Consider the following 12,895-nt stretch of genomic DNA (forward strand, 5'->3'; position numbering starts at 1 on the left):
AAGTTTAATTGTATATGGACTCTACCACTTTTCTTTACTATAAATAGAGGAGCTTGTGCACGGAATTAAATCATCAAAGTGACGTAGTTATCCACTTCTCTCTACCCGAGAGCTTTCTTTTTTCTTTTTCTCCCTCTCTCACCTTGCTCAAGATCTTAGTAAAGGGATCCTGAATTCAATATGGTATCAAAGCATCAAATTTAGGATCCCTGCGTAAAAATGAATGCTCTAAGAAGACATGATCAAAGCCACTCAAAGAAGACATGATCAAAGCCACTCAAAGAAGACTCTTTGTGAAGGAAGATTGATGCTCTTGAGATAAGTTTCTTTATTATGCTTATTATTAATTCATGCTACTGGTTTCCGAGTTTAGAAGATGATTTAGAGATGATTTTATGGTTGTCTTCATCTTATGAGTTTGTGAAGATATATGCATATCGGATTAGAAGAAGTTACCAAGGCAGTTTTATCGGTTTGGAATTTTTTTTGACTGAGATCAGTTTATACTGAGATTGATACATAAAAAGTTATAAGTCTGTGGGAACATGATTCCTTGATAAAGAAGATTGATATTGAGCATATCATGAATGGTTATTTATTCATTAAATTTCAGAAATATGATTACTTACCTTCTATGCTAAGCCTCTCCATTAGCCGAGTTGATTGAAGAATTATACTTTTTTTTATTATTTGTTGGAGAATTGTTTAAATTGATTTGCCTATTATGGTTGAAGAAAACATGAGTAACAAAAGTAATATACTCAGAATTACTACTATACCCTTGCGAGGGGTATTAAATTTCATGAGCTGGTCTATATCAGTTAGAAGGTTTCTTATAACAAAGGACCTACTTGGTCACCTCACCAACCATGGACCACTTGTTGATGAAGATGATATTTTTTATAACAAGTGGCTAAAAAATGATACTTTTGTGATTAGTTGGCTAATCAACAACATGGAAGAACATGTCTCCAATAATGTTATTTATCTTGATACCGCTAAACAAATTTGGTAGACATGTTCAAAGCTTTATTCTAGCCACAACAACTTACATAGGCCATATGATATTCTCCAAAGAATGTTGAACTCTAAACAAGGAGAAAATATCCATGAATATTTGTCCCGCTTTGGAAGCCTTCTTCAATTGTGGAAATTAGCTTAACCTACCACCACGAATGTCTTTGTCCAAGATAAGCAGAAAGAAACATTAGTCACTGCCATTTGCCTTGCAAATATTAAACGATATCTCGAAGTTGCTAACAGTCAACTTCTTAGCGCCTTTGCTGTTCCCACCTTTGATGATGTATGTGCCACATTACTCCGTATTTCAGACACTTCTTCCTCTACTACTGATATATCATCCGCTATGTACTCCGAACATAGGGGAACATCATCCGACCACGGCCGAGGCCGTGGCAGAAATTGTAGGGGAGGAGGTGGAAGGAATGGTTATGTCAGAACAAATGGCAAGGAATACACTCAGTGTGGGAGATATGGCCACACTATAGATACGTGATATTACAGGGTGGAGTGCACCTATTGTGGAAGATATGTCCACTCTATAGAAACATGTTATAAAGCTAATGGCAAACCAGACTGGACGAAGGCTAAGCTAATGGCAAACCAGACTGGACGAAGGCTAATCAAGCCGTGGTAAGTGATACAAAGGAGGACCGGTCAACTACATCAATAGAAAAGGAAACACTTACCGATGATGAGTATGACTTGTTCCATAAAATGAAAACAATGATGGGTTCTTCTCCAAGTTCCTCCTCAACTACCACTGCCACCACCACTGTAGGTATGTTATCTGCCTCTTCTTCATCCTAGATAATTGACTCAGGAGCCTTTGACCATCTCACAGGTAAAAAAACTCAATTACAATCAGTTTCTCTGTGTCTTTATCATAAATTTGTTACCATAGCTGATGGTTCTCAAACTAAAAATCTAGGGAAATGATCTACTTCTATTACACCTTCACTTCAGCTCACAAATATCCTTTTTGTTCCTACTTTTCCCTTGAATATTTTACCTGTTAGTCAGCTCACCAAATATTTTAATTGCTTTATCACTTTCTCACCCACTTCTTGTGTGTTTCGGGATCTTATAATGAAGCAAGTGATTGGTGGAGGCCGTGAACAAGGGAGCTCTACTATGATAGACGGTCGAGTTTTTCATTACACAATGGGACCTTCTTTACCTCTTATCTCTTTCTTCAATTTTTACATTCTCAACCAATTAAATCCTTTGGAAATGATAAATGGAAAGGAAGTTAAAGCCATTGGCTCAACTTCTACTTGCCAAAATGAGGCCCTTCAATCTAATTGTTACATACCTTAGCATAAAGAAGCAAGTGACTTCTGTGAAGAAGATGACATCTATTCATTTTTTCGCCTCGATTTTTGTTGGCACCGTCACTTACCTTATGACAAGAAGTCTTTTTGCCAATCAACCCATTTTTGGGAGACATGAAGAAAAAGTTTTGAAGTGGCCTAAAAAAAGACTCATAAGACACAATGCTACACAATCACGTTTATGTCACAACCAACATAGCCAAAACACTACCTTGCCAAGAGTACAATCCCAACTCCTTATATTTGCTTTTGTATTGGCAATGATCAATTGTTTTAAAAGGTCTTGCTAAGTCCATTTACCTACTTCTGCCTCAAGCCTTTTATTTTCACCAAAATTCATGTCACCTTTTATTAAAGTAATGGCAAGATGCTTGAAGAATCGTTTTTTTACTCCAATTAGCAATGAAGGAGCAAGATGAACAAATTTTTGTCAGAGATGCCTAAATTACCCAACTCATGAACAAATCGGAGATCCTATAACCAATATAGGGGAAGTATCTCATGCTACCGAAAAACATCAAACATCCCCTAGCACTTCCACCAATCCCAGCCCAAATCTTCAAACAACATCCAAAATGTTCCAATTTGAAGAAGGGGACATGCTCACTATGAAAACTCTCAAGGAGATTATCACTAATGTAGTTCAAACTAGCTTTTTGGAGTAAGAATCTCAAGCTTATGCTAAACCCTATAGTTGATGCTCCAAGCACAAAGAATGTCACTTGGGTATCCTCCACTAAAGTTTCAACAGTTCAGTCGTGATGGCAATATGAAGCAACATATCATTCCCCAATTTGTGAGACTTGTAGCAATGCCAACACAAGCAATGACCTCTTAGTGAAATACTTTGAGTGCTCCTTGAAGGGAAATACGTTCAAACGGTTTATTGAATTCCCCTCTGAGTCGATTGGTAGTTGAAAGTAGTTGGAACCTGAATTCATGAGTCGTTTCTACAATACTTGTCATGTAGTTAGCTTGAGTGAACTTACCAGCATGAATCATAAAAAAATGGAGAAAAGGTGATTAACTACATCAATAGATGGAGGAATCTAAGCTTGAATTGCAAACAAAGGACAAACTTACCCACTAAAACTAAGATTGACACAAAAGCACATAATATGGAGATTCTCATTGAGTAGAAGGGTCAGGGAAAAGCCTATATGAATGATCCAAGTAAAAAGGTAAATGAGATAAAAAATAACTTCAAGGTTGTTTCGATAAAAGGATCATTGAAAGAAACTCACACTACTAGTGTTGTCCTACCGACCAAAATTACAGGTAAAGCAAAGAAAAGATGTGAAAAAATAAAAAAAGAACTTCTAATGTTGTTCTGCCTATCAAAATTATAGGTTAGGCAAAGAAAGATGATACCACAAGAGACAAGAAGGGAAGGACATTTAGAAGCCTATGTTGAAAGAATAACAAGCAAAGACCAATCATTTTCTAGATGTCGACATACTCGAATTGTTAGATGAACTGTTTGATAAACAAATGATCAAGCTCCAATATCCTAAATGACTAGAAAAAGTTGTGAAGACAAGGGACCCCAATTATTGCAAATTTTATAGAATAATATGTTATTCTACTGAAAATATTGTCTTGAAGGACAAGATCTTGGAACTGGCAACCTAAGGGTGCATCATCATTGATGTTGAAGAAGATCCATTCGCCTCAAACCTTGTTTTATAACAAAAACAATGGAAAAATTTCCATGTTAAAGTGATGCCAAGCCAAAAGGATACCTTGACAAAGAAAACAAATTTATACTTTGTAAAATTTGGTTTGTTCTAATCACTAAACCATCCTAAAACGCTGCTATAGTCACACAAGTTAGCCCCAAGAGATTGATTAGGAAACCACCTCCAAGTAAAAAATGATATGGAAGATAGCTATTAGTAACATGTCAAAAAGTCTCTAAAGAACAAGCAAGAAGTTTGGTGTGATGCTAGAACTCATTGACGTACAAAAGTTTCAAGTGATGTGAGGTTCCCTTGGTTGACTAGCTTGATTTTAAGTCATTGGGTTCGATCTCCTTGCATAAACTTGATTTAAGTTTGGAACAACAACAACTTCCCTTGGTTGACTAGCTTTAATTTTATGAATAGTTTCAACTTGGTACTTGACGAGGAAATATGGCCTCATATTCAACAACGGCTCCCAAGTTGGTGGCAAGACAGTAGCAAAGATAATTTCTTGTTACTACCTCTACTGTAGACATGCAACAAAGATTTAGGCTAACTTCATATCTGAGGTGTTAGAAGGGATAACGAAGTTGCGGCAAAGTATCTTGTTAAGGAAATAGTAATACGCAATTGAGTAAGTGAGTGGCTTGAGATGTAGTTGTATATAAGTTGATATTATTATTTTTACTCATGTATTAGGGTTACCAACCCTCACTTCTATAAATAATAAGTAAGAGGGAAGAATCAAAGGGATGTGCCCTAATTCTCTCTTTTCTCACCTCTCTTTGTCTCACATGAGTACTCCCTTCTCTCTTGCTATCTTTCTCTCTTCTCTTCTTCTTCTTTAACTCTCTTCTCTCAAAACCTAAATCTTCTAAGCATGCAACCCTAGAATCTAACATGGTATCAAAGCAAAGTTCCTAGGGTTGTCAATCAAATCTGCTCAAAAGTGATTGCTATACAAAGGAGACAAATTTCCAACAAGTAAAGGAGGTAAAGTGCTGTTTTTTGAAGGACGAAAGGTGTTATTTTTTAAATTCCAAGAATGTGCATTATATCCTTGATAAGTGTGTTATATCCTTCAATTCATGTTTTAGTCCATCTAAATTCATCTTTATTTTATCTAAGATTCATTTTGAAATCCCTATTGTCTCCCTTGAAAAAATATAGCTCTTCATGGATCAAGCATGTCTCTTTTTTAGTTTTTCATGAAGTAGAATGTTGCTGTTGTATTTGGCCATAAAATTCATGAAAAAATTCATACTTATGATTTTGAAAAGCCCTTGAAGCCCCTTCGAGAAATCTCCCCTTGATGAGAATTATGTTGGCCCTTCATCTCATTAAAACCCTAAGTTAGGTTTTGAAGGCTATGCTTGGAAAATTCTTATCTCATGTGTATTTGTCAATCTAAACTCTAGACTGAAGTGTTATCATGGACTAATTTCTTATTTTCTTGCATAAATTGTGTTTTAATTTCTGAAATTGATGGTTTTTTAATTCATGTTTGTGGGCTGCTTCAACTCCTTGGTTCTACACTTGCATGTGTTGGAGATTATGCATGTTATGCTCTTATGTTTAGATATTGTTTGAAGCATTGATTTGGAGTACTTTCATACTTGATAATCCTCTCTATTCGAGAAACATATATGTCTTACTCTCGGAATATTTGGTTTAAAAAAATTGAGTTAGAGTGGTGTGATCTATTCCTCGTCATAGCCTTAAGTTGTATTATTTGTCCTCATAGTTTCAGCCATTGTTTGTGCATGTTTTTTTTATCAGTTCTCTAAGAGTTATTATTTGAGTCATTAGCATTGTGTGTAATCTTAAATTTAAGTATTGAATCTGGTCTGAGAATGTCTAAGTTCTCAAGTAACTCCTCCTCTTCGTCATATACTAATTTTAGCAAACATGATCCCTTGAGAATCATTACAATTCCTTTCAAATATTTAAGCAACTATGTGTCATGGTCACAATTGGTTAAATGATTCTTAGTCACTAGGGATGTTGCTGGCCATTTAAAGCAGCTGCCTATGCATGAAGATGGGCCTCTTATCACAACTAGATAAAAGAAGATACCTAAATAATACGTTGGTTGATCAATAGTATGGCAAAAGTTGTTGTACATAACTTTATTAATCTAAACACAACCAAGGATGTTTGGGATACTTCTTTTCAACTATATTCTACTCTTGACTGCCATTAAAAGGTTTATGACATATTTTAGGAGATGCGTAAAACAAAGCATGAGGGCAATCTTCATGAATACTTTGCTAGATTTTGAGGCTTGCTTCAAGAATAGATTGTTGCTCAACCATGCTCAACAAATATTGCCACATGAGCAGAACAAAGAGAAGACTTTGTGTCAGCCATATGCCTTGCCAATCTACAATCCTATTTGGATGTTGTTGAATTTTTGAAAAAGAGCAATACTTCACTAACTTGTTGTAATTTTAATACAATGAGTCTCTATTTATAATAGAGGAAAGTAGTAGAATCCAATTACAATTAAACTACCTTTGTCCTAGTTACACCTAAATTTAAACACTAAAAGATAAGTCCAAGAATAATTGAACGATTGAACATAAATAAAATACTAATATAACTAAAATACCTTTAACTGAGACTCTTTTGTGAGGCCTCCTCCTGTGAGACTCCTTACTATTCTAGCTCTATGAGACTCTTACTATGAGAGTCATGTAAGACTCTTCCAAACCTACTCCTAACTATCCCCCTCAAATTGTAGTTTATAATTCAACTTTTAATAAAAGGATTATTATTCATTAATCTTTGTCTTCACTCTTCATTGACCATTTTTTTCATAGATATAAAATCTTCATCTTTTGTTCTCATCTTTCTTTAATATTTTTATCAGATAAAAATTACCACAACATGTGGAACAAAATACCTTTTTCTTCTTTTTTTCCTCCTCAATCTGGGGATAAAAAGGACATAGAGACCTTGCTTGGACAAAATACAATATGGGAGAAGAAAATCACTCCTAGCCATACGACAAAGATCCATACACCAATCAAAATGGTCATAGTCTAAAACACACTCTGCTTGATCTTAAAGGCGGAAAAATAACTCAACTTTAGGGCACAACAAAGAGACTACTCACTTTTTAAGGGTAACTTAAACATAAATCAGCTCTTGGGTGAAGAATAAAAGACTTGATTCAAGTTAGATGATGGGCACACTCCTATAGGTAGTGGGTCTAGATATTGCTTTGAAGTGATGAAAACACAAGATGATAGACTAAAAAATTACTAGGAAAAAAACTTTAATCGAAAGGAGGTGACTATGCAACACTCATACTTCCAAACGAATCTAGAATGTGTCTTTTGTTTTTTTTTGAAAAGCTAGGGAGACTATAATGGTAGAAGTGAGTAAATTTGACAAGGTATAGTTTTTTTGGTGTGACCATAATTTTTCGGAGTTGACGATGCGGAAAATATACAAGCAAGCAACAAAAACGCAAAACTTGAAAATAACATCGAAGTAGCATATTGCATAACTTGAATGAGCACATCATGAAGTGATTAAGTCTGACATAAAATCTCTAATTAGAAGAGAAATCTGGGTAAAAAACTAGGACTCTAGGAGACCAGGAAACTCGATTCATGACAATGAATAAGTTTAGACAAAGAACAAGGAATATAACACACTTAATTGATGTAGAGCTTTGCTGAATTTTGGAAAAAATAGCACTTTTACTTCCTCTGATTGCTGAAATTTTGTCTCCTTTGTATACTTTAACACCTTTGAGCAGTTTTGCTTTAAAAACCCTAGAAATTCATGCTCTAATACCATGTATGAGTCTAGGATTCAATCATTAGAAGGTCTAGGGTTTAGGAGAAGAAGAGAAGAGGAGAGAAGAAGGACAAGAGAGAAAAGAGTGGGCATGACTTAGGCCAGATTTAGGGTTTCTCAAGGGGTGAAAAAAGAGCACGTCCTTGGCTCTCTCCCTTAATTTGTTATGTATAGATAAGTGGATTGAAGCCCTAATATGTGTGATGATAAAAATAACTCAAACTTTAACATAATTAAACTCTATACTACACTTAATTACATAGAATGCACTCATGCTCGTTTAACAATCCACTAATTGATTTGGGCATCCAAGCTTGTTTTCCCAGGGATTTGTGGGTTAACACAACCTTATTGGTTGTTTTGGTTACCCAACTCTATTTGATGCCATTGGAATTCTTGATTTGGAAAATGTCGTATAATGGGCCAACTCATTGCAATAGTAGCATCAAATGTGAAGAATGAGAGTGAACTTTTGGTTTTGCCTTTTCTTGTTCTTCCCAATTTTCCTTCTAGGTGTGTTATTTTGTGATAGGGTTTTGAGTTGTTGTTCTAATTCAATACTCTTCCTTTCAAATGCCAATCTATCACAAGAGAGTTTGTCAATAACACCTCTTTGCTTTGAAGCATTAGCCACATGACTTTCATTAGCTTCTTACAAGGAAACAAACTCACTCTTGAGCTTAGCTATCTCATGTCTTTGAACATTGCATTTTTCTTTATATTTGTTTAGACTATCAATATATTTTTCTAATAAAAGTTCTAATTCATTTTTATAGTCAAAGTCACTTACCGCTTCTGAAGTAGTGGAGTCTTCATCCTCAATTGCCATAAGACCCACATCACTCGCTTCTTCCTCAGAGTGGCTGGACTCTTCTTCCATTTCATCCCAAGCTAAGATCAAAACTTCCTTCTTTTTGTTCTTGGGATGTTTTCTTGTGAATGAGATTTTACGTTCTAAACTTGGGCATTTGTTTTTTCTATGCCATGTTTTTCTACACTCATAACAAAGATCAGTCCTATTAAAAGATTTTTTATTTTGGTTCTTATATTAGCCTCTTGTAAAAAAATTCTTCTTCCTATACATCTTTTGAAGATGCCTATTGATGAAGTCCAGTTCATTGGAGCTATCTTCACTAGTATCATCATTCACACTAGATTTGGCCTGTAGAGCAAGAGTCTTCCTCTTTTTCTTTGGGTTCCATCTCATATGTGTGGAGAATTTCAAATAGCTTTTCCAAGTTCATTGTTCTAAAGTTTACATCACAAATGGTAGTCTTCCTCATGTCCCATAACTTTAGAAGAGCTTTGAGAAACTTGTAATTTTGTCTATACAATGAGATCTCCTCTCCTATGATGTTTGACTCATTGATGATATGAGTGAACCTAGAGTTTATTTCAGCAATTAATTTACCTAGTTTCATTTTAATTTCATCGTATTGGGCATTCAAAATACTGATTCTAGAGACCTTGACTTGAGTGGTTCCTCCATGGGTCACTTCTAGTTTATCCCAAATTTCTTTGGTTGTTTTACATGTTAAGACTCTATTGAACTCCTTTGGTCTATGGCATATTATAAGATGTTAATTGCCTTAGATTTTGTCTTGCGTTGCTCTTTATCTTCCCTAGTGAACTCATTGAATTCTTTTGTAATCAAGGGACCATCTTCTAATTTTTGTATCTCAAATGACCTATTGTTGGTTACATGCCAAATATCCCAATCCATGGATTCGAGGAAGAACTCCACTCTTACCTTCCAATATCCATAGTTGATTCCAATGAATAATGATGGATGATTGGCTGATTGTCCTCGTGAAGGAAAAATTTATCTTGAGATGACATGAAATCAAGATAATAAAGTCAAGTAGGATTTTTTATTTCAAAGGTCTATAGGTCTGCCTTGATACCAACTGTTGCCCTGGTGGCTTCTCAAGAGGGGGGTGAATTGAGATATTTCAAATTAAACATAGTGTGTGAAATTAAAATCAAATCAAATGTAAAGCAAAAATATGCACACACCACAATTTAACACAAGGATGTTTTGTTATCGAAGTTCGCTTATTGGCATTCACTACCCAAGAACCCTTGCTTGGGAAATTCAACTAATTAGCTCTATTAATTGAATTTACATAAAAGAGATTCCAACTCTATTTTAAACCACATGTATGTTTAAATACACGGCTTATAAAAATTCCCATGGGATTAATTGTGTAGATTCTAGCTCTAGCAAGCCCATCCATCGAGAATTAAGGTCCTAGATCAACCTATCAAGTGTGAAAGTGAAAATACAAAGAAAGAAAAGCTTACACCCTTGAATTTGATGGAAATACAACCTTCTCCTTTGAGATACCTAAGCATCAAACTTTTGAACCACAATTGAGAATGATCGTTGAGCTTGAACTAATGTGATGCAAGGAGAAAATCTTTGAGAGATGATGGAATTTGCAATTTTTTATTTCTCTTCTCTCAAAAGTGGGGTTGGAGTAAATTTTCAGTGAAGATTGATTTGAATGTAGTAAGTTTTCAAATAAACGCTCAATGAATGCTTTAAGACAAGTTTGATGGGGTATTTATAACTTCCCCAAGCCAAACTAATTGTTATGTAGCCGCTTGCAAAAAAACTAACAACTCAATGATTGATCAATCGCGTTTAACGGCTATATATTTTTCAGTCCTTAGGCTAATTGATCAATTAGTTGATCGATCAATGCATTGTAAGGCCTTTTAGAGAACTTAAGTTGATCGATCAATCAACCCCAATTATTACCAAATAATGATCGATCAGGCAATAGTTGATTTTATAAATTAGGCTTCTAAGCATGATAAAAATGATCCTAAGGGTTTCTAGCAAGTTTAAAACATTGATATGCGTCAGAGAAACATGTTTTGAATGAGATATGTCATACAGATCTAAAAACTCATTTGTACTCAAATTTGAAGTTTTGGTGTTACCCTCTTAAATTTGAGTTCTTGAGACTTTTCTATATAACTTGATGCTAATCTTCAAATCTTTATTTCTTCACTTGTGGGTACTTCTTCAAGATGACTTGACACATTAATTGAGCTTGAGGTCTTGAGATGCATTTGCTAGTTCTTGCACAAAGACATTGATTTCTGTGTTTCTTGAAGGAAAAATATTTAAAATGCTTGTTGGAAGATGGGCCCAAGCCCACACGACCAAGGAAGGCCCACATATCTAACTGTGTTGAAAGATGGGCCCAAAATCATAATATATGAACCCACCATGATCACGTGAGGTGGCATGAGAAGTCTTACACAATAAGAAGTCTTAAATAGCCACAATTATTATGGAAGGAGGTCTCATAGAAGAGTTTTAGTTTAAAGGTATTTTAGTCATGTTAGTCTTCTATTTATATTGGGTTATTTAATTATTCTAGGACTTATCTTTAAGTGTTAGAGTTTGGGTGTAATTGGGACAAAGGTAGTTTAATTGTAATTGGACTCTACTATCCTCCTCCATTATAAATAGAGGTTCATGTTCTCTGATTACAAAAAAAGGTCAATGAAGTATTTATCTTTTCCATAAATTCAACATGGTATCAAAGCAGGTTCTATGAGTTGACTTGGTCAATCCACAGAGGTAATGTGATTTTTTTTTATTATCTCTAGCAGTTTAGGTTCGTATTTATCTTTTTTCAGTCCCTATACCCGTTATTTGCTTTATATTTTCACCTCTATACTAGGCTTTTCATATTAAAAATTATATATTGAAAAAAATATTTCAAGTCTACTTTCCAAGGAAAAATGATTTTTCCAATTGGATTTATCTCAAAAAAATAAATCGATATTTTAAGCAGCAAAGGTCAAATTGCAAAAGTGGTTCGAGCAGTAGGAGAAAGCTTCAACTTCCGAGCTATTTTATGCTATAAAGAACAAGACTTTATATGGAGAATTATATATTACAAGAAATATATGTAAGTCTATTTTCTTACCTATTCAACCAATTCTCGATCTAAGTTTTTTATATGGAGATATTGATCTTGGAAGAGTCAATGGTCATGTTGGCAAAAGGAGAATGAGTACTTCGTTTGGCCAGATTATAGAGACCAAAATCTATCAGATTATATATCTCAATAGAAGTATATTTTATGAAGTGAATTTATACTTGGATGGAAGGTACTTAAGTCTATTTTAAGAAGGAGAAAGTTTCATATCAATCTGATCTATATTTAAGGATATATTTGCATTGGTATTCTATTGCTTTGAAAAATCCAAATTTAAGCCCGAATTATTTCTTGTGTCCTTATTACTCTTAAGTAATTTCATTATTTACCGGTTATCTACTGCTATACTACTGCAAATTTGGTACATGTTATTTTGGCATTGGTCCGTTTCCGTTGCTACTATTGTGTCTCTTTGCCTGAGATATTATTACGAAAGGACTCATCGATTGCTATCTCTTGTCAACATTGGTTATCCTGATGAAGCTTTGAATAAAGACCATTGTGGCCCCATCATCCTATCTTCCTTTGATTTCCATTAACATATTATTTTTATTTTTATTACTACATCTATGTTATTTGGTTCAAGCTGGGATCACTGCCATTACCTCCCAGCTTGAGGGGGAGAAGTAGAAGAAGAAGAAGAAGTACAAGAAAGAGGTACTTTATATGTTGGTAATTTTAATGTGAAAAAAATATTCAAGAGAAGGGGGAGCACAAAGATGACGCTTTTGCATCTAAGAAGAAATTCTTGCAGAAAAGAAAATTGAAGACCAAGAATCCTAACTCGCAATAATAATTGTGGTAATTATTGGTGATACCTGACTCGATTCGGCTCTATTCTATTTCTCAGGCTGGATTATTATTTTGAGGTATTCACAACATATTCATTGGTCAAAAAATTATTTGGTGCAGATACTTGCATCGAATTATTTCATGGGTACTTTTATAAAGTTTTTCATTATTTTGGTTCGTGTTATATGAGCCCAGGCCCATTTCAGTTGCAACTATTGTGTCTCTTTGGATGAGACATTATTATTGAAGAAGTGGTGGCCTCAGTATCCTACCTTCCTGTTTACCCATTACCTAT

This window comes from Aristolochia californica, unplaced genomic scaffold (genome assembly GCF_029961685.1).
Source record: "Aristolochia californica isolate CCGP_79_NKW_82.1479 unplaced genomic scaffold, dmAriCali1.0.hap1 SCAF_13, whole genome shotgun sequence".
Lineage (NCBI taxonomy): Eukaryota > Viridiplantae > Streptophyta > Magnoliopsida > Piperales > Aristolochiaceae > Aristolochia > Aristolochia californica.